Source organism: Paramisgurnus dabryanus, chromosome 16 (assembly GCF_030506205.2).
Source record: "Paramisgurnus dabryanus chromosome 16, PD_genome_1.1, whole genome shotgun sequence".
Lineage (NCBI taxonomy): Eukaryota > Metazoa > Chordata > Actinopteri > Cypriniformes > Cobitidae > Paramisgurnus > Paramisgurnus dabryanus.
In genome coordinates this window covers 14244969-14264735 of record NC_133352.1, presented here as the reverse complement: position 1 = coordinate 14264735, position 19767 = coordinate 14244969, and the positions used below count along the sequence as shown (strand labels likewise).

Here is a 19767-nt window from a genome sequence, read left to right as displayed (position 1 = left end):
AGCAAGCTCACTTGAGGTTGATATTACCCTTAATATCTCCGAGTATTGGAGCGGAGGTGTGAGCGTCTTCGGATCCGCTAATATAAATCAGCTATATGGCCGAAAAACGTCATAAACCGCTTGGCTGTAAGCCTTTGAGTGGCCGTCCGGAGAGGGCGCGATTCAAACGCTTGGAGCCATGCAAAAGTCTGAGGCTGTCCTTCCTCTAGGAAGAGAGAATAACAGCCGTAAGACCGTGCTCGTTTGCGCCATCAGCATCGTAGCGGAGAAACTGAGGTGGGCTGCGAGCGAATTTGGCAGAAAGGTGTTAGAGACACCGTACAGTCGTGGGGTGTCAATACACAGTATATGGCCAAACCGGGGTCTTTTCGGCTAGCGTCGATAGAATTATGGACAGCGGGCCGTGTGTGCGTATTACTGATTGCTTGTCAGTAAGGCGATAAAGTGTTTAGAGACACCGTACAACCGTGGGTGTCAATACACAGTATAGTAAGCACGGAAATTACTCTTTTTAGAGGAATTAAATACCGTTCGCCACTATAGTGAGGTCGCATAGCCGACAGTATTACACAGTATGTTTGGATAAACAGCACACAGAAAACATTACAGGGCAGTCCAGCCGAGGCGCGACATAACCCCTTTTCTCCCAGACAGTTTCGTTCTCTGTTGATGCAGCTGTGCTGCGGAGACCAGAGCTCAGCCGTTCAGGTGCACAAGCCTCAGTAGTGACGGTGACCGAACGGCTCACGGAGCAGAGCAGTATGTCTAGGTGGTTTAATGTCAGACTGAACCCATCGCAGAGAGGAAGTCTGCCGTGAGGCCCGCGGTTTTGCCGTTTATTAAAAGGGCAGAAAAACCGGGTATATATATAAGAATGTACCAATATTCAGCGCACTGATATAGGACGGGACTGAATAAAGGGAGGTATTCGGGCCTCAGTATATTATAAACAAATTCGTTCTGCCTCTGATTCCGTCTAAACCAGAGAGAAATTACCAGGCAGACGAAAAATGAGCTATCTGAAGTGAGATCGGCTCAGGCCAGTAAAGCTCTATAATAAGTGTTTTAGCGCTCCAATAGAGGCGTGTCCGCCTTATCGAGCAGACGAATGAGATCGTGCCGCTCCAGGAGGGGAGGGGCATGAAGCTCTCTATAATGAGTGTTCTTGGTGCTCCAATAGCGGCGAATCGGCCCTATCGAGCAGACGAATGAGATCGCGCCGCTCCAGGAGGGGAGGGGCATGAAGCTCTGTAATCGTTGAACACTGGACAGCTGCATTTAGAGGCAGCGAGCCGTAATACCGCGTGCTAGCTAAGCCGTTAAGAGACCTCACCACTGTGGGGAAAGGAGCGAGGGACTCCGCGAGCGTGGAGCACGAGTGGCTGTGCTATGACAGAGACAGGGGCAGACCGCCCGTGTTTGCTTGTCGTATGCATCTATCCAGGTCTACGGTTCCCCGCTTGTTCATCTCAACAAGAGAGGAACGGCAGAGGGGAGCAGCAACACAGACAGAACAGCCATGCGTCGTGACGGTATCACCCGATGCACTCGGGGGATTAATATATGTGCCAGAGATCTCGCCACTGAATTTGAGAGGAGCGAAGGGACTCTGTAAGCATGAACGGTTGCGGTGTGACAGAACACAGGGGGGGTTAGTCCGTGTGTGCTTGTCTATGCATCCATCTAGTCTCATGGCTCGCCGTGTGTTCATCCCGGCGAGAGAGGAACAGCAGGGGGAGCACGAAACATGGATAAGACAACCAAAGCATAAGCGCGGTCCCGGCGTGGGAGGTGCCAGACCGGTAACGCGCTCGGAGGAAATTCATAGCAGAGAGGCTCACCGAGCCGCTGTGCTGGACGCTATTACAACAGCGCCTGCTCTTTTAGCTTATAGCTTTATATTAAAAATATTGATCTTACCGGGCGGCCGCAGGGGAGACCTCGTCAGGCGTGTCCGCTGCACAGGGCTCGTACCACGGCAAGCGAAGGCTATCTTCGGTTCTCGGCCGGAAAGCGGCAGGGGAAGACGCTAGACCTGGACTCTGCTATCTTCGGTTCTCAGCCGGAAAACGGCAGGGGAAGACGCTAGGCCTGGACTCCGCTGCAGGGCTTTTGTCAACGGCGAGGTAAGGCTTCTTCTTTTCTTCGGAGCAGCGAGAGGTTCGCGCTGAAAGAGAAAATAATGAGCTCCTGACGATTGAACCGCGCTTATATAGGGACGCGTTCCTCCCGCGCGCGGGTTCAAACGTCATTGGTCTGTACTTTGTACAGACGTTAACCAATAGGCTTCAGTCACGGAGTAAACAGGAGTTTCCCCCATAGCGTCAGCTAACTGACGCAATGCGAAGTGAACCGTATTGAAAGGGAACTACAGATATACAAAGGTTAAATCCATATACGTTCTGTTTATTTCCTGAAATGATTACACGTGTTCTTATCTGCAGCAGCCACAACTACAAAAAAATGCATGACTATAACTCAACCGTGTTGTCCTTTAAGATCAATTTTAATCTAGCCTATATTTTTTAAAATAGCCCACATTTCAAACATGTGAACCTCAGAAAACCTCTCATGGCTCTCTCTATGTTCTCATGCCTTTTATATGGATGAGTAAGGAATAAAATCTCTTGGCTCTGACACTTACTGGATGTGATGAAAGTGACATCCCTACCACCATGGAAGAGAAGTCTGGCGTAAACATTTTGATAAGAAGACATAGGTGAACCACTCCCTAACGTCACCCAAAATAAATGACTGACATGGCCCAATTAAATGTGTCCAGTAGGGCTGTAACGATTTATCGTGCAAATTGAATGAATTTGAATGAATTATGGTGAAATGCCGCCACATATAAAAGCCATAAAAAGTTTAAAATGTGATTTACATTACAACTTTGCTGTGTAGTCTCAAAATAATAAAGGCTTAGCTAAGCCAGGACTAGGCCTGAGTTAAATTAAGCATCTTGCCTTAGAAAAAGATGTTACTGGTGTGTATCTTGAGACAAATAAAATCATCTGGCATATTTTGACGATACGGTAGTGCATAGGGGTGGGCGATAAACCGGTAGACAAAATTAACCGGTAGAAATTTGTCAACCGGTAGAGATTTTGGTCTATCGTTTCTATCGAGGTTACGTGCCCACGTCACGCTCCTGTGCGTGTGGTCGCGAAAACGTAACGTTTGTACACGTATTTAAGCACTGCAGTTTTAAAACAAGTTATTTTAAGCCATTGAAACACAGACAACAGATCTGTATGCGTGCGTTCTTTCTGTGTGTCAGGAGCGGACAAGTCGCGCAACCGCTGCTCTTTCTGTCTGTGAGGAGCGCGCAAGTCGCGCGACCTCTGCTTATTAAGCTCGTGAGCATTTTTCCCGCTTTATTGGCCTTAAATACACATATGCGTCAAAATTCCCGTCTTTGCAAGCATCATCATAAACACGACCAGTAAGGTCTTAAGAGAAAGTAAACAGCTAAAAGAGAAAGCGCATGTGTAACAGTGTATTGGATCCGGACTTTGGTCTAAAAGGGGAAGTTACCTAATTTTGCTCCTGTCTGTCACTCGTGTTAATCAAACAGCATTGAGAAAAAAATCTCTCACTGCTCCTGATTAAATCACTTTTCTACCTTAAATAAAAATATATATAGGCCTATACATACATGCATAATTATTTATTATCATTCTTATTGACTGTGTATCTTCAGAGAGCTTGAGTTTTGTTTGTTTTTATCTTCTTTCTATGCTTGTATATGTTTTTTGTGAGAATTATGAACATTTCTATGGTATTAAAGATTTAAACCTTATTAAAACATAAAAAACTCTACCGTGATACATATCGTTATCATGATATAAAATTAATCCTATCGTGATAGAAGATTTTGGTCATATCGCCCACCCCTAGTAGTGCAAGTTATTTTCAGTTGAGACAGCTCAAACATGTATTTTAGTCTACGACTATCTTTAAGCCTTGTCTGTGAAATTGGGGGGAAATGTGTTATATTACTACACAGCAGGTATCTGACTGATTTCCTTATATTTCCAACATGTTAGCAAAAATTGGATTCAAAGAGCACCTATTGTCCGATTCACAATTTTAAATTTCCCTTTGTGTTCAAGTGTGTATTAGTACATGTTAACTATATGCAAAAGGTACATACTCTTTTCTTAGACTACAACAAACACACGGATTGTAGGCAACAGTTTACTTCCTGGGATTGGTGATGTAGACAAGACTGACATTATCATAATTCCTCACGCTTCAAACTCACAGCCTGTAAGTTATCTCCTGTTAGCACTGCATTGTGAGTGAATCTTTCAAACATGGTAAGGAGCAGTTCCGGCAGACATTAAAGGAGCTACAAAAATGTACGCTATGTGGAAAATAATGTCTTTTTTAAGCATAAACCACATTGTATTATACCAAATACACAAAATAAGGTTGTTTTTTTGCAATGAAATAGGTGCTCTTTAAGCTTCCAACTGCAGAACACTTCTTTGTAGAGATATTATTATTAGCAGGAACCTGTTTATAATATTTCATGTTCAAGTTTTTTTATTCTTCTTAATGATTGTCACTTTAACCGGCAAATGGCAACATGACAGACCGACACTTAAGGAACAATACTATGAAAAAAACCTTAAAGGAGGGGAAACAGTAATCATAAAACGCGGCTATTTCCTGTTTTAAAGGTGTAATCATTAAAAATAGATCTGGGAATGAGCCTAGGATTTGCAATACAATATATACAATAATATATATTTGGGTCACAAAAAAATAAAATGATCCTTCATGATTAAAGTACATATTTAAAACGGAAAATATTGGCATGTTTTATGGGCTTGTTTCTCTTTAATCTGTCCTGCACATTGGTCCTTTGCACAACTTTATTCTTGAATCATTTTGAGTTTTGGCTGGAGGATCCCTTTAAAAAAAAAATCTTAATTGAAAGCACATCTCTTACTGTTTTTTGTTACTATGATATTCTGGCTCATAGTTAGGATAAATGCATACATTTGTTTAGGCTTGATTACACACAGACACTATGCATAATTTCATCAAATTGGCCATACAAAAACGTTGCGCAAGTATCAAACTACAGAATATTATACAGAATGAATATTTTAAACTGCAATTATCTGTCTGCACTTAAAAACAATGGACAGTCTCGCCTCAACAAACATTCAACACCTGTGAGCTTGATTGTTTCTTAAATGTTAGAAGTAATAACCAAGTAATTCATGTAATGAATCAGAAAAAGTTCAATTTAAGCCAATAACAAACACAAAAACACATGAATGGTCATTGATTCAGTGTGTATAATGAGTCATAGGGCAGGACTACTGCAGTCTGATCACAAGTGTCTGGTCCTGGAGACATTTGAACAAGTGTCATCTCGCTAAAACCTCCGCTTTCATTAAAATTCCCTTCCGCCTGACTGACATTTACATTTCGGCACTACAAAAGATCTTACATTACAGTTTTAATGTAAAATCTACTTTGCAACATTTCAATGTGTCAAAGGACACTTGTATTCCTTATTCCTGTCTTCCTGATATAGAGAAAGCTGTTCCTTTTAGCTTAACCATACCTTGGCTGTGTCTAACATGGCATACTCTCTTGCGCAGGTACTTATTTATCAATACTTAACAAGCTCAAAAGATGATGTTCAATGTAGTTTGATGAATGTGTGTAGTATGAATGAAATCCGGACATACTTTGTTCACTACACTACATTCGCCATGCTGTCACAGTCATGTGATCTACGGGCATCAGTTGCGTCACGTCATCTTTATTCACAAATCCTCTCCCATAGCCTTTATGAGAGAGTAAAGTGACCATCAAATGCACACTTTAGAAACCCACCAGAAAAGTAGGTCATCTGGGTACTTTTCGTCTACCCTTTAATGAGTAATATGAATTTGGACATACTTGTCACTTACTGTTTGTCGCGAGCTATATAGTAGCAAAGTACGCGGTTTCAGATACAAGCCTTGTTTCCACTGATGTTGTATCTATTATTCAGCTGTTACAGAAGTATATCTTGAGATAAATTCAACAATGCTTACCTTGAGTCTAGTCATACAATCACATCCACATCTCATTGAAATATATAAGCACAGTAAACATTAAAATATACCTGGGTATAATACTGAGTATACACAATGTTTATGTGCAACTGCAACATCTATATCTGACATGTTATCTATATCTTGATCTATTGCATGTTCTCTCTAGCATGTCTCAAGACTTCTGGCTTCATCCAAAGATTTTTCAATGCACATATGAAATCACCCAAATATCATCGGTTATGAGAAGTAAAGCAGGACTTCAAATGTCAGCCGGTGCCTTTGTTATTTATGTCCTCTGCACCAGGTCAGGTTTCTATCTACACAATATAGATCAAAGATAGAGACAGACAGACAGACAAATAGGTGGATAGATAGATATTATAGTGTATTTACAGACAGACAGACAGGTTATGAGAAGTAAAGCAGGACTTCAATTCTCAGATGCCTGGGACTTTGTTATTTCTGTTCCAGGCACCAGGTCAGGTTTCTATCTACATAATATAGAACACAGATAAAGATATAGACAGATAGATAGACTTCATGTCTACAACCACGCAGAACACATTACCTTGCGGCTTTCCTACATCTCTCAAAAGCGGCTGGGCGCTCCAGAGCATCTTCCGTTGCCAAGTAATCCAAACATTGCTTGAGGTTTTACGAGCACCCACCGGCAAAAAAAAAATCACTGCTTTTTTCCAGCATGTTTGTTAAGAAATTTTTATCTGATCCTCGTTTACATTTTTAGAAAATATGCATGCATTATATATAAGCGTAAGCCTGAATCAATGTACGCGTGCGCACCAACAATACACACACACATATTACTTAACCAACGCACCGCTGTGAATTGGTGCATAACTTTCACATTATCGTTAAATTATCGTAAAATACTGCCACCGTCACAGCCCTATTTAAAAACTATTTTTTTTGCTTTATGAAATGTTGATTGAAACACTATTGTAACTTTGTCACTGTGTCCTTACTAGCTGCGTTTCCATTAAATATTAGATCCCGACCGATATGCGTTTTTTCAAGCCGATGCGATACAGATATTAGGGAGTAAAAAAGACCAATAACGATATATCGGCCGATATTCTTTAGGTGTATATTATAGTACAGTACACATATACTACAGTATATTATACTACAGTATTGTACATATGAAACACTATATACATTAACAGAATATACTGTATATAAATAAATACAATGCAATGCAATGATCACTCACAAATGTGGTTATCAAACATTTAAATTGACTTGACAAAGATATGTACTATAGGCAAGAAGTTAACAATAAACTTTATTATCCCAAATGAGTCGGATATCAGTGCACTAAACAGTAAACTTGACTTACTATAAAAACACAAACAGAACAAAATACATAAAACTTGCATCATTTGCAGTTTTGATGAGAATAACGTTATGTTGGACTTATAAAGTCATTGTTTATTAGCTTTACAGTAAATTGTGTACTTCACAAATTAGTTAGCAACTCACCGTTAAGAAGTCAATGCTTGTCTGACAACATACTGATGTAGGCTAATGTTTAATGTAGTGCACAACGTTTTTATAACACGAACCCATAGTGTTCGGCGCAAACTTTAGGCTTTTATAAAACTAAAGCGTCTTCTCTCCCCGCCTCTTTTATTTAGCAAGGCTGATAAGTTGAGCAAGCTTCAGGCATCAAAATCGCGTCTACCGCGCCTATTTTGCCGCTTGAACAGTTTGAATGCATTCGTGCGTGTAGAGCGAAGTAGACACGCAGAAAAAGCAAGCATTTGACGTGCGTTAAAGGCAAAATTTGCTTCTTGTGGGAGGGGCAAGTGCTATGCGGTTCTCTGTTTGCAGGATGGTTGATGTTGATTGTGCATTTATCGAGAGAGTTACTGGTTTGTATTAAGTCAACCAGGGGAAAATAAACGGCGCGGGTCGATAAACGTCACGTGACTCAAAAGTGAAATGTGTATTTACAACTTACCAGGTAGCCCAATGTCCTCACTGACACTCTTCCAAGCAAGGTCCTTTTTATTCCTGTCTCTATAGACCGTTTCAGCAGTAACAACATAAACAAGCCGCTGTCGCGGTCCGCACGTAATTTCCGGTAAACTCCGCTAATAATAAATAACAACAAAGTTCTTTAAACATTGTTTATTTATATAACAAGCAAACAAAACAACACACAGATTACCTAGGAAACCAAAACATTTGTTATTTTCGACGAGGCATTTGTTCAAGAGATCAGTTTAGCAACTAGTCAGACCATTAAAAAAACGAAACCGGAAGTAAGGTTCGGATCCAGACGTGTATCACGTGCGTCCGATGAAACCGTCTATAGAAATAACCCCGGATTTACACCGCACGAGTCTGCGGCGCGTTACGGCTCCGAAGAGGCAACCGGAACTGATCGCGGTCATTCTAGTCAATGCTTGTGTTTACATCAGATGCGCCGCAGCACGTTTCAAGAGCATCCCAGAAGCTGCTCTACGCGCCGCTTCGCTAAAGATAGGTGCCTAGTCTATTTTTGACGTGTGCCGTGTTGAAGCCGCACCGTAAATATAAAATAAAAGTCAAAAATCCTGTCAATTTCAAAATAAACACCTCGTGGAGACTCCCGTATTTCACATCATCTTGCTCACAGGCACTGTATGTGAAATAAACATAATTGAGGATGTGTTTTAGACGAATATGCATAGCTAAATACTTTAATATTTGTCCATCCTAACTGAATTTTTATGTTTATTCACTTTTTTTTACTACAGAACAACAAAATAGGACAATGCAAAAAACTAAACAATATACAGAATGAATCCTAACAAAACATTAACATTTAGCCAACTTATCCATGTTATAACTCAGAAAATCAAGAAAAACGTCTGACAGGAAAATCACGTGACATTCTAATGCTGCTCTTCTGATCCGCTTCTTGTGTGAGTTGGCACCGCGTAGAAGACGAAACAAAGCCACCTCGGAGCCGTAACACGCCGCAGACTCGTGCGGTGTAAATCTGGGGTAAGAACTTGTGTCGTATTGCTCCGGGTGACTGCTCACGGACAATATCAAGCCTTCACGCTGAATGAGTGACTCCGGGCAGGGTTGCCACCACAGCAGCAAGCAGGCTCATGATTGGTTAACGCGGCGCGGAAATCCATCAAAGTTCAAATTTTCCAACTCGGGCGTCAGACGCAAATTCGCGTGAAATGAAAAATTTGCGACATTCGCGCAAACTAGACGCGAAATGAGGCGGAAACGCGTCTACCGCGCTGCGCTACATGCCTCATCCCCGCCGCGGGACCTCCAGACGCGCGTCAACGCGTCTTCACGTTGACTTAACATTGAAATCACTCGCGCTTTCCACCTCTACCGCGGTTGGTGTAAACGCAGCATTATATAAGTGCACGGCTGCGTGTAGTTTAAACGTGTCATTTAACCGTCTTGCATCATTTCTCTCGCAAGTCGACAAAAGAGACGGATTAAAAACACCAAATGTAAACAGGAATGCATTCTCTTGACCACTTATAATACAATCGACCAAAGCGCATCTTAATACCAGGTGTAAAAATGTTGTAAAAGACTCTGCGTGACTGCAGCCACCTGAACAGAGAGACTGACTGAAGTGAAGGGGGGTTGGCTGGTGTCACTACAGTGAGTGACCTGGGTCACCATTAGCAACCAGGGCGCACTCTGCTGGACAAACAAGTACTTACATCTTTCAAAAGCATTTAATGTGTTCTGTAAGAAACTTTCATATCGGCTGCATATTTGCGGCTAATTCGCCGATACAGATATATACGCGACAGGCTCAAATCGGCTGATAAAATCGGCAAAACGATAAATAAACTTGGCCCAGCTTTGTTCTAACCGACGCAAACGGAAATACCTATGATGGCACAGTTTTTTTACCTGACAGGAACGGTTCTAGTGGACCAATCACATTTTTAAGCGCTGTAAAAAAAAAATTGCGAGGTGCACGTCAGGCTACGCAGAGGCTACGGTTAACATACGGCGCATAGCTATGGCGTAGTAGCTTCTTACGCACGACTATAAATTGGACTTAAGGCATCCAACATTCACTTCAGTGTTAATTTTAATAAAAATAAAAAGACTTGCCTTCATACAAAGCCAAGTAACAAAGTTTAACCATCTAAATCAATTTAAAATGCATTACACAAAGACTAAAGATAGATGTATGCTTTCATGCTGCCATCCAGAAATATCTTGACATCTTGTTAGTGATTTCATCCAGCAATCAAACCTATTCCATCTTAAAATGTAAAATTAAATTGTCAAAAAAAAAAATGTAAAAGCTTTGAGGAACAGTGAAAACACACAATGAATTTGTCAGTGACGGGAAGCTTTTAGTATTAAACACGCATACACACACACCTACCGCTCAATGACCAAGCATGGCTCATTGATTACCTTATCAGAGAAATGTCAAAAGAGAAATGCTCACCTATTTCTATTTCTGTGCGGGCTCGACAGCATTTCTGCCTGAAAAGATATTCAAATGACACAACATATCTCTCAACGACAACACTACAACAAACTAACAAAACACAAGCAAAGGCCAACACAGTGCTAATAGATGCTGTGCCCATGCCTGAACCAGAGCATCATTCATACGCAAACTCTATCAATTGTGTGAATCTCCTCCATTAATAGCAGAGTATGTGTGTGTGTTTAGTGCTTTATGATGAGAAATGTGCTATTTCCTTTACCATTACCGTCCCAGATTAAAAATGAAAGGATTTCCGGCTCCAGTAACAGTCTGCCAGACCTATTTTAAACCTCATTTTGTTTTCTATAAAAAAGCTGCATTAAAGCGTGCGTATGTGAACGCAGGGATCTGAATAGCTGGTAAATGTGAATTTCCAGCTTCCAGCTTTTGTCTAAAAAACATGCTTGTGGTATTGTAAAATGAGCCAATGTTGTTGGTGTTTTAATAAAATTATCATTTTAAACTTATCTGTAAATGAAATATAATGACTACTAGACACAGTGTATAACTCCGCCTCACATGCATACGTTTGTACGCGTTTCATTATTGTGTTCTCAAGTATAGTGCACTTCAACAGCAAACAAGCAGAAATAGGCCAAGAGAAAATAAAACAGTTATTGTTGATCTCCTATTTCCTTTAGTGAAAGGCTAAGCCAGATCTGAGGCAGGATTTAGCCTAAGTCTTCATTGCACAGAGAAAACAGCAGAGTTAGGAAATAAAGGGCCAAAGGAACAGACTACGGTGCAACACCGAAGTAAAACCTGGAGACACAATGCTCGTTGTACAATATCATATCGTCAGACAGCGATACAATGCCTTGAACGCCACAGATAAGGCGTATCTGATGTGAAGCCAGGGCATTTCAGAAGAGCTTAGTGTTTTGTTGAAGGTTACAAATCTGTATGGGACCTGGAGAAAGAGATCATGCCGGGCAAGAGGAAAAGAAAGATGGACACAGTGCTGCGATAAAACAAAAGCAGAAGTAAACACAGGAGAAAGGGGGCAGTTAAAGGAATAGCTCATGTCATTCCAGAACCATATGACTTTTTTAGGGCTGCAACTAACGATGATTTTCATAATCAATTAATTGGACGATTAATCTTTTGATTAATCAAATTATTGGATAAAACAAATATTTGCTCAATTAGATTTTTTACTTATAGCTAGTACAGAGTTTTACTAATATAATCTTTTTGATTTTGACATTTTAAATAGTAAAACAACTTTAAATGTCAAATTTTAAAATAAATTAAACGAATTGAGTCTTTACGATCAAATTGAAAGGGTTACAAAATAATTTAAAAACTTTAGAAATTCACCAGTCTACAGTTACGCAAACAATCTAGACGCTTTGGGACTGTTGCTACTCTACCAAGAAGTGTGCGCCGGGTGTGCCTCATTAGTCTTGAAAAGTGAAGCCTCTGGCTCTTTGATCGCCCCCTGGTGGCTGGCTGCAGTCCAAGTCATAACCCCGCCCTCTCAATTCAAACAAATGGGACTCTGCTCTAAATAAAAAAATTATTTACACTTCCAATAAAAGTTTCCGAAAGGTAGTTTTAGTCCTTTTAAGTAGTTTTTATCACACTGATATATGTTCAAGTGTTCATTTTTGTGATAACTTTTATCTTAGCTAGTTATTTGATGCTATAGAAACGGGGCGTGTCGTTAAGATTGACGTGTTTGAATTGGTCGCGCGGAAGTTTGATACAGCGGCTCTGCCTCTGGCTCCACGGACGATTCCTTCTGCGCATGCCTTGGCTCCAAACTGGCGTTTTTACGTAACATGGCGGCGACCGTGGTCGGCCATTTTTGGCTTCAATTCATTACAATGGAGGGAGGCGACGTCGCGTCGTCCATCTTTTTTTACAATCTATGGTGGGCGCCCAGTCAATTACACCAAGAGCACAACGAAAACTTAACAATGAGGTAAAGAAACAACCCTGAATGACAGCCAAAGATTTAAATGCATCATTGAAATTGCTAACATCTTTGTTCATGAGTCTACAATATGTAAAACACTAAACAAACAGGGTATATCCACGGCAGCACATCACGAAGGAAGCCATTGCTGCAAGCCTGACGTTTGCAAAAGAGCACATTGACACTCCACTTGGCAAAATTTTGTGGACTGATGAAACTAAGATTGATCTATTTGGGAAAAAAAACAAAGCGCTACACATGGCACGGGTGCGGCATATCATCATGAAAACATCATCCCAATTATAAAGTATGGTGGAGGAAGCTTCATGATTTGGGCCTGCTTTGCTGCATTAGGGCCTGGCCAGCTTGCAATCATTGAGGTGAAGATGAATTCCCAAGTAGAGATGGGCGATATGGCCAAAACATTATCATGAAGGTTTTTTCAAATTCCTCTCAAATTTCAAGGCAGATTTTTGCTCCTGGATGAAAGTTGTAAAACCATACAGTTTATTATGGTTTTAAATTACTTTTTATTCAGAATATGATAAATACTTTTCAAACAAGTTATCAATTTAGGTAAAAGACTATACTCATCTTGTTTCACTTTTCAGGCATCTGTATTAATGTAAATATATTAGTTATGAAATTGTAGACCCAAGACAGACTGCTTTAAGTTTTAACAAACTGATAAACATCCAGCTGTTTACGTTCATTTAAACAAGAAAAAAACGTAGTTCACTGATTAAGTGTGTGTTATACATATACAAGCTGTATATGCTGATAAATGATGTCAAGAGCGTTGCGTTGCTGTGGGAACGCACAGTCGCACACTCATACAGTATATTTACTGCATTGGGGGATCCGCTGTTTTTCTCGGCTTTCCCGAATTTGCGAATGTCCTGTAATTATTATTTTAAAGCTGTGCAGACGTGAGCGCACACAAGGCGGACGCTGGAAGAAAGTACAGTATACTGTGTATCTCTTTTGTGTGCTGTGTTCTAGGCTTTGACGAAACCTGCATTCGCGTCCAACAATACACAAAAGGAAAATGTTTCCACGCATTTGGATTCCGCATTGTGGGAATCATAAAGCCCTACTAATAAATTAATAACTTACTCCCCCAAATCTAACTGACACTGTGATTGTGACATCAGAATTTTTTGTGTATTTATTTTTAGTAGGGGTGCTCCGATAACTGCTGGCTTTTAATCAGTAAGTCCTTATTGATCTGAAATCACTGTGTTAGTTTGAATCGTTTAAAACTTAAACATGCATTTAAAAAAGCAACACTCGTGAAATATAATCATTATACATATTCTTTATTATCATGAAAATACCTGAAAAGATTTGAATCAATGTAAATATATCATTAAGCCATTTCCTGGAACTGCATGTCATAGCTGTGTGTGTATGGTTCTTCGTCTGCAGCACATATTGAGATTCTGTACGAGAGCACCCCCTGGCTTTTGGATGTAACGGCATTTCACCGCAATTCATTGAGGAGCATAGCATAGAGCTGTATTCGGGCCTTAAAAGTTAGGCCCGAAATGTCCGAAGCCCGACAGAATGCAGCCCGAACCCGAACGTACATTTAGATTGACAGCTTTTTAAAAGCCCGAACCCGTTTACAGCCCGACATTATTTAAATGTGCGCACACACACAGCTTTTGTCAAGAATGAGACATTTACACAGGTTTTAACATTATTTATTCATGACTAATAATCTACACGCCACTTGGAAGTTGAAACAAAGAAATAAGTAGGCTAATCTGTAACATTGTAACATCTCATTCTAAATAGGCTTATGCAATACACTATAAATATGCCAATAAAATTATTATTTCTTAACGAATTAAATTAAGATAATACATTCTGAATTAAGATGGGTATTTGGCAATAACGAAATTAAGAGGCAGGCTCCGCGGGATTTGCGTCGGCACTTCTCTCCATTAGCCTACTGCCAACATTAGTCTATATCCTCTGTCTATTATGTAAGACTCGATTCATATTTAGTTATACATTGAAAAACCTACTCACCAAGATTAGGCTACATGTTTTTGATGAGGAAAATCATTAAATCCACTGTAAATGAATTCAGCGCGATCCTGCGCTACTGATTTGAACTTGACCGCTCATTTACCTCACAAAGCCGGAGCGGAAGCCCGAGCCCGCCCCGAGCCCGTGTAAAATGTTAGAAATGAAGCCCGAACCCGCCCGAGCCCGTCGGGTCCCGACGGGTCCCGTCGGGTTCGGGCAAAGATCTTCAGCTCTAGCATAGCAAGCATCATCGGACAATACATAGGTTCACCCCTAATCTTTAGACACATTATGTTTTGTCAAAACCCTTAACTTAGACGAATATCAGATCACATTTTATGAATAATTTATTCAGAAAACCATGAAATTCCAAAAGGTTCACATACTTTTTCTTGCCACTGTACATCCTACATTTACATTATATTTACTTTAGTCATTTACCTTTAATCTAAGGCTAATTGCAAACAAGCAACATTGCGTGCAACATTCGCCTTATGTGTGAAGCTAATCAAAATGTAATAATTCACTATAAAATAATTCATAAAAAAAGAAATTCACATGGATTTGGAACAACACAAAGGCAAGAAATGAGGACAGAATTGTTTCATTTTTTTCTTGAACCATTTCCTTAAATAGAAAGAGAAATGATGCTGATATAACAACAAAGCACAATTTCTTTTGAATTCAGTACTAAATCTATTTCTCTTTAATACACTGACAACAAACATGTTTCAAATTCTTGCACACTATTGCACCAACCTCTCTACTCAAAGCTGTGCATTTGTAAAGCTAAAAACCCCAACTTTGACAAGTTCACAAACAAACATCGTTCATCAGCTTGCTCCTCTGAACTGTCATGCACTAGTACCCTACAGTGGTTGTGCTCATGTTGCTAGGATACGCAGCATCCAGTGTGAATCACTACAGGCGTGTTATTGGTGCAGCAACTGACACTCGTATGCTTTGTTTGCACCACTCCATACAGTCTGCACTAAAAATACTCCTGCATGCCAAAAAAGTCAGAACACACAAAACAGCAGGGCAGGTAAAAAATGCCTATTATTATTATTATTATACTACATAGAAAAAAGATTTAAAGGGTCAAAACAATAATATTATTAAATAACAGATCATGCATAAACATGATTACAATTTTAATCGATATGTAACATATTTGTAATTACTTTTTTCAACTTCGTGGAAAATGATTAACCAAGGCAAACTGAACAAATATGAATGAAGTAAGACAGAGCAAATAAAGGAAAATGTGGTAAAAAGCAAAAACAGACAATCGTTATTATTATATGTCAACACAGGCAAAGTGAAAAACAAAAAATGTCTCCATTAAATCATTAGTGAACACATTAAGAAATGTTTTAACGTAGAGCTGAAATTACTCTGAACAGCAGAAACCGTTTACGGCTGAAAATGAGGGGGAATGACTGATGCAAATGATGCATGAAAGAGTTCTGATGACACAATATGCGATGAGTAATATCTCATCATCAGTTTAATAACACTACAGCAGGGACTCTGTTGCCTACTGACGTCATCCATGTGGGAGGAGTTAAATATTTCAAAACAAACACAACACTCCGTCATTCATACCTCAACACTACCATAATTTCTGTATTACTTTAAGTTCTGTCAAATAATGATTAATGATTCAATATTACATTTACACAATGGCGACAAAAGCTTGCTAACACTTTGAAAACTTTTTGCTTGATTTATTGACACGACTGACTGCTAATAACAAGTAAGAGCGTACAACTTCATTAATACATGGTTTTAACTACGAAGGTAAATAGTAAGAAAACACTGACATTCTCCTTACAACAAGCAAAATTATGCACATAAATTATAAATTCGACTTAATGTGTGTTCCGTGTAACTTATTAAGTTTTATAAAGTACGTCATAACGTTTTAAACGATGCGCGTGCTTCTTCTTATCATAAGTCTAGTGACACAAGAGTTGCTGCGTGCACGCTAATGCACTGCCTGCACGTCCCAAAAATGAAACCACTTCAGTACACATCACAAGACCGACGCAAAACAACGATAACAACAGCTCTCAGCTCTGAGTTTCAGTGCATAAGAAATTAAACTTACGCGTCTGTCCCGCGATGAGTGTCAGTGATGCCCCGTGTATAACTTCGCTTGCGCGTGCACCTTCGATGGAGCGCGAGGAAGTGTTCAACCCCACCGTCGCGAACATAAACACAGTCCAAAGCTGACGAAGATCCCGAAGCTTGTCTGCTGAACTCTGCTGGGTTTTGTGATGATCCGGTGCACGCAATAGTGCACGATATAAGCAGATGTCTAGTCGGTAAATAGAAGAGCCAGTATGCAGCATCTGCGCTGTCAAAGCGGAGGTAAACACTGGGCATTATGGGAACCTGGAGGAGCAACGTGCTTTACCCACGCGGGGTAGCCCACAGCGACATCTACAGGGTCTATATAATGTTTAAAGGAATAGTTCACCCAAAAGTTGTATGACTTACTTCAGCTGAACACAACAGTTTTAAAAGTTGAATGGTCTCAATCTTGCGCCCAAAAATACAATAATCCTTTGTAACAGGTTTAACTCTGGTAGGTTAAAATGTTGTTTGAAACAAACAATGGCTTTGTGTAAGAAAAATATTAATATTTCAACCTTTTTAAAATATAAACATAAATGCTACGTTCCAGACAGCTTGGATTTAGGATATTTCCCACCTCAACACTGAAATGATTTCTGCAACTGCGCTCTTTTACGGTAAAGCCCACATGACATTCAAATAAACTTTTTTTCTTTTAATCTAAATACGTTAGGCTTATGAATAAATATAAACTGGTATGGTCAAAACACTGCTAAAATTGTCATATTGAAGATATAAGCATTCAAAAACTACAGTTTGGCATGTGCGCTAAAAAAATCTACAATTTTTATGACATCACCCCCTTCAGCTTCTCATCAAATTTCCTGTCCAATCAAATGCTCTTTAGATGCTGAAGGTTCTGCCTTCGGTTTTGTTACAGTATGTCTTTGCTGGACTGTGTCATAAATGAAACACTATTGGTTATTTTAAAAAAGCGGGAGGGTCTTCTCAATAGTTATGTTCTGACTTCCTGTTTCAGTTAAACTGACGTCACCACATCAAATAATGCTGCACATTTCAAGGCACTTCAGTGGGCTTAAAATGTTAGATGTTAAATCATTTGTAACATTAAAGCAACACTATGTAGTTTCCAAGTAAAAATGAATTACAGCTCCCCCATGTGGTTGAAAAGCGCAACAGTGCCTGGTATCAGACACTCTTCTGCAGGCAGGGGGAGGGGCGGGGCTGTGTTTCCTACCCTCCACCACCACTTTCAGAGTGTGCTTGTAGCATTTAGGAGGCTGCTCAGGTTGCAGCAACAGTACAATTTGTCCAGTTAAAAGTTGTTCTATCACTGAAATAATTTTAGAGACATTATTTAAAGGTAAAAAAACTACATAGTGTTGCTTTAATGTTTTGATGCTACTCAATACTTTTAATGTTACTTAATTCAGGCGTTATTTCTGGTTTTGAGGTGGGAAGGCTCGCAGCCAATCAGATTCGAGTTGTATAAACAATTTTTTATGAGGGCAGAAACAAAATATATCAAGAATATAAAAGACCTTCCTACGTGTCAGATCCAATATAAATGGTACAACATTGCTTTCTCATCACAATTTTCAGGCACTGTGTAACATCATTGCGCCTGCCAGCTAAGTCCTTGATTATTACACCAGAATGAGAGTATAGTTCCTAGCCATATTGTCCTATAAAATCGCAACTTTTAACTTTCTGTTGGTCTTAGTACACAATGTAACTACAGAGTCAAGGTGGTGATAGGGAGGTGATAGCGCAGTGGATAAGACACACACCTTTGGTGTGAGAGACCTGGGTTCGAATCCACTGTGACGCACCATTGTGTCCCTGAGCAAGACACTTAACCCCTAATTGCTCCAGAGGCGTGCGACCTCTGACATATGCAACAATTGTAAGTCGCTTTGGTTAAAATCGTCAGCTAAATGAATAAGTAAGAGTTCAGATGAGCAGTTTAAAGATCCTAGGAAAATCTCTTGATTTCAGACAAAATATTATAACAGTTATCAGTAAAAAAGCTGTAATCTCATTCAGTGAAATCTCTCCCTTTCTTCTTAAAGAGTATTGACAACTAGAACATTGAAGAAAAATTGAGTGATGCTTGCAGTGGCAATACTCAGCTCACAAAATGTTACAGTGGTGTCATGAGTCAAAAGAGCCCACCCCCATGTCTCTACGATGTTCTTATGCAGAAATATCCACAAGTTTCCAGGGGGCGTTACTGTAAAAAAGAAAGTTGGTGAAACTTCCGGTGAGGCGGTGGAAGTATTATATCAATGGTATTTTGTGCGAGCAGGTGAGGTGTTTTTTTTTTTTTGAGAATTGTTTACTATTTAAAGTCGCAAACCTTTATGAGAGATGTCATTACGGAGCTCAGGGACAACATGTGCTGTTCGTGGTTGTACATATAACCGGAATAAAGTCAGTGGCTTAAACGTGAGTATTTTGAACATAAGCCTAAAACTAAATCAGATTGTTCCTGCCAATGACTGTACAGTTTCCATCACCTCCCAAAAGAAGATCAAAAAGAATATGGCTGAAGAACTTAAAAACACCCCCAAACACTTGTTTGTGTGCTCGTTTCACTTCGTGGATAAGAAGCCAAACCCGTACCCAACTATCTACTGCGGATGGTACTGTTATTTCATTTTTTATTTTGTTGAGGTTGTGTTCCCACGTCGTTAGACGTTAGCAAGTTTGGATCGCTATATATTTAGACTGTCAACTAATAAATGAATGAGTGTCACGTCCCGCTATGCGTCCCGCTTGTTTACTTCGAACCGGAAGACGCGCCCACTTCTGACGTTGGAAACTTGTGGATACCTCTTGCAAAAATGGTTGATAAGGTATTCTTATTGGTTCCTAGGGAGTGAATTGGAATGCACCAATGATTATACTTCAAACCATTAAAGGCTTAATCCATGATGACTCAAGGTTTTAGTTGTACTATAGCAGTATTTTTAGGCAAAAAATACCATATTTCTATCTCAAAACCACTAGGTGGCGCAATGACAAAATTGATGATAACTGTGTTTCATCTAGTTAGTTTTATGACTATTCACTTTAGTTTAGTGAAGAAACAGTTGAATGACCATAGGGTTGATTTCAAAGGTTTTGTTTAATTA

The 19767-nt window shown here is 39.8% G+C and overlaps 1 protein-coding gene across 2 annotated transcripts in view; it reads right to left on the bottom strand.

The window, feature by feature from the left end:
• enox2 (ecto-NOX disulfide-thiol exchanger 2) overlaps positions 1–16916 on the bottom strand; it is a 302121-nt gene extending 285205 nt beyond the window's left edge. For both annotated transcript variants that reach the window (XM_065271218.2, XM_065271235.2), the window contains exon 1: positions 16641–16916. The gene's annotated coding sequence lies outside the window, so the exon portion shown is untranslated. The remainder of the gene's footprint in view (positions 1–16640) is intronic.
• Between the last annotated feature and the right edge of the window lie 2851 nt (positions 16917–19767).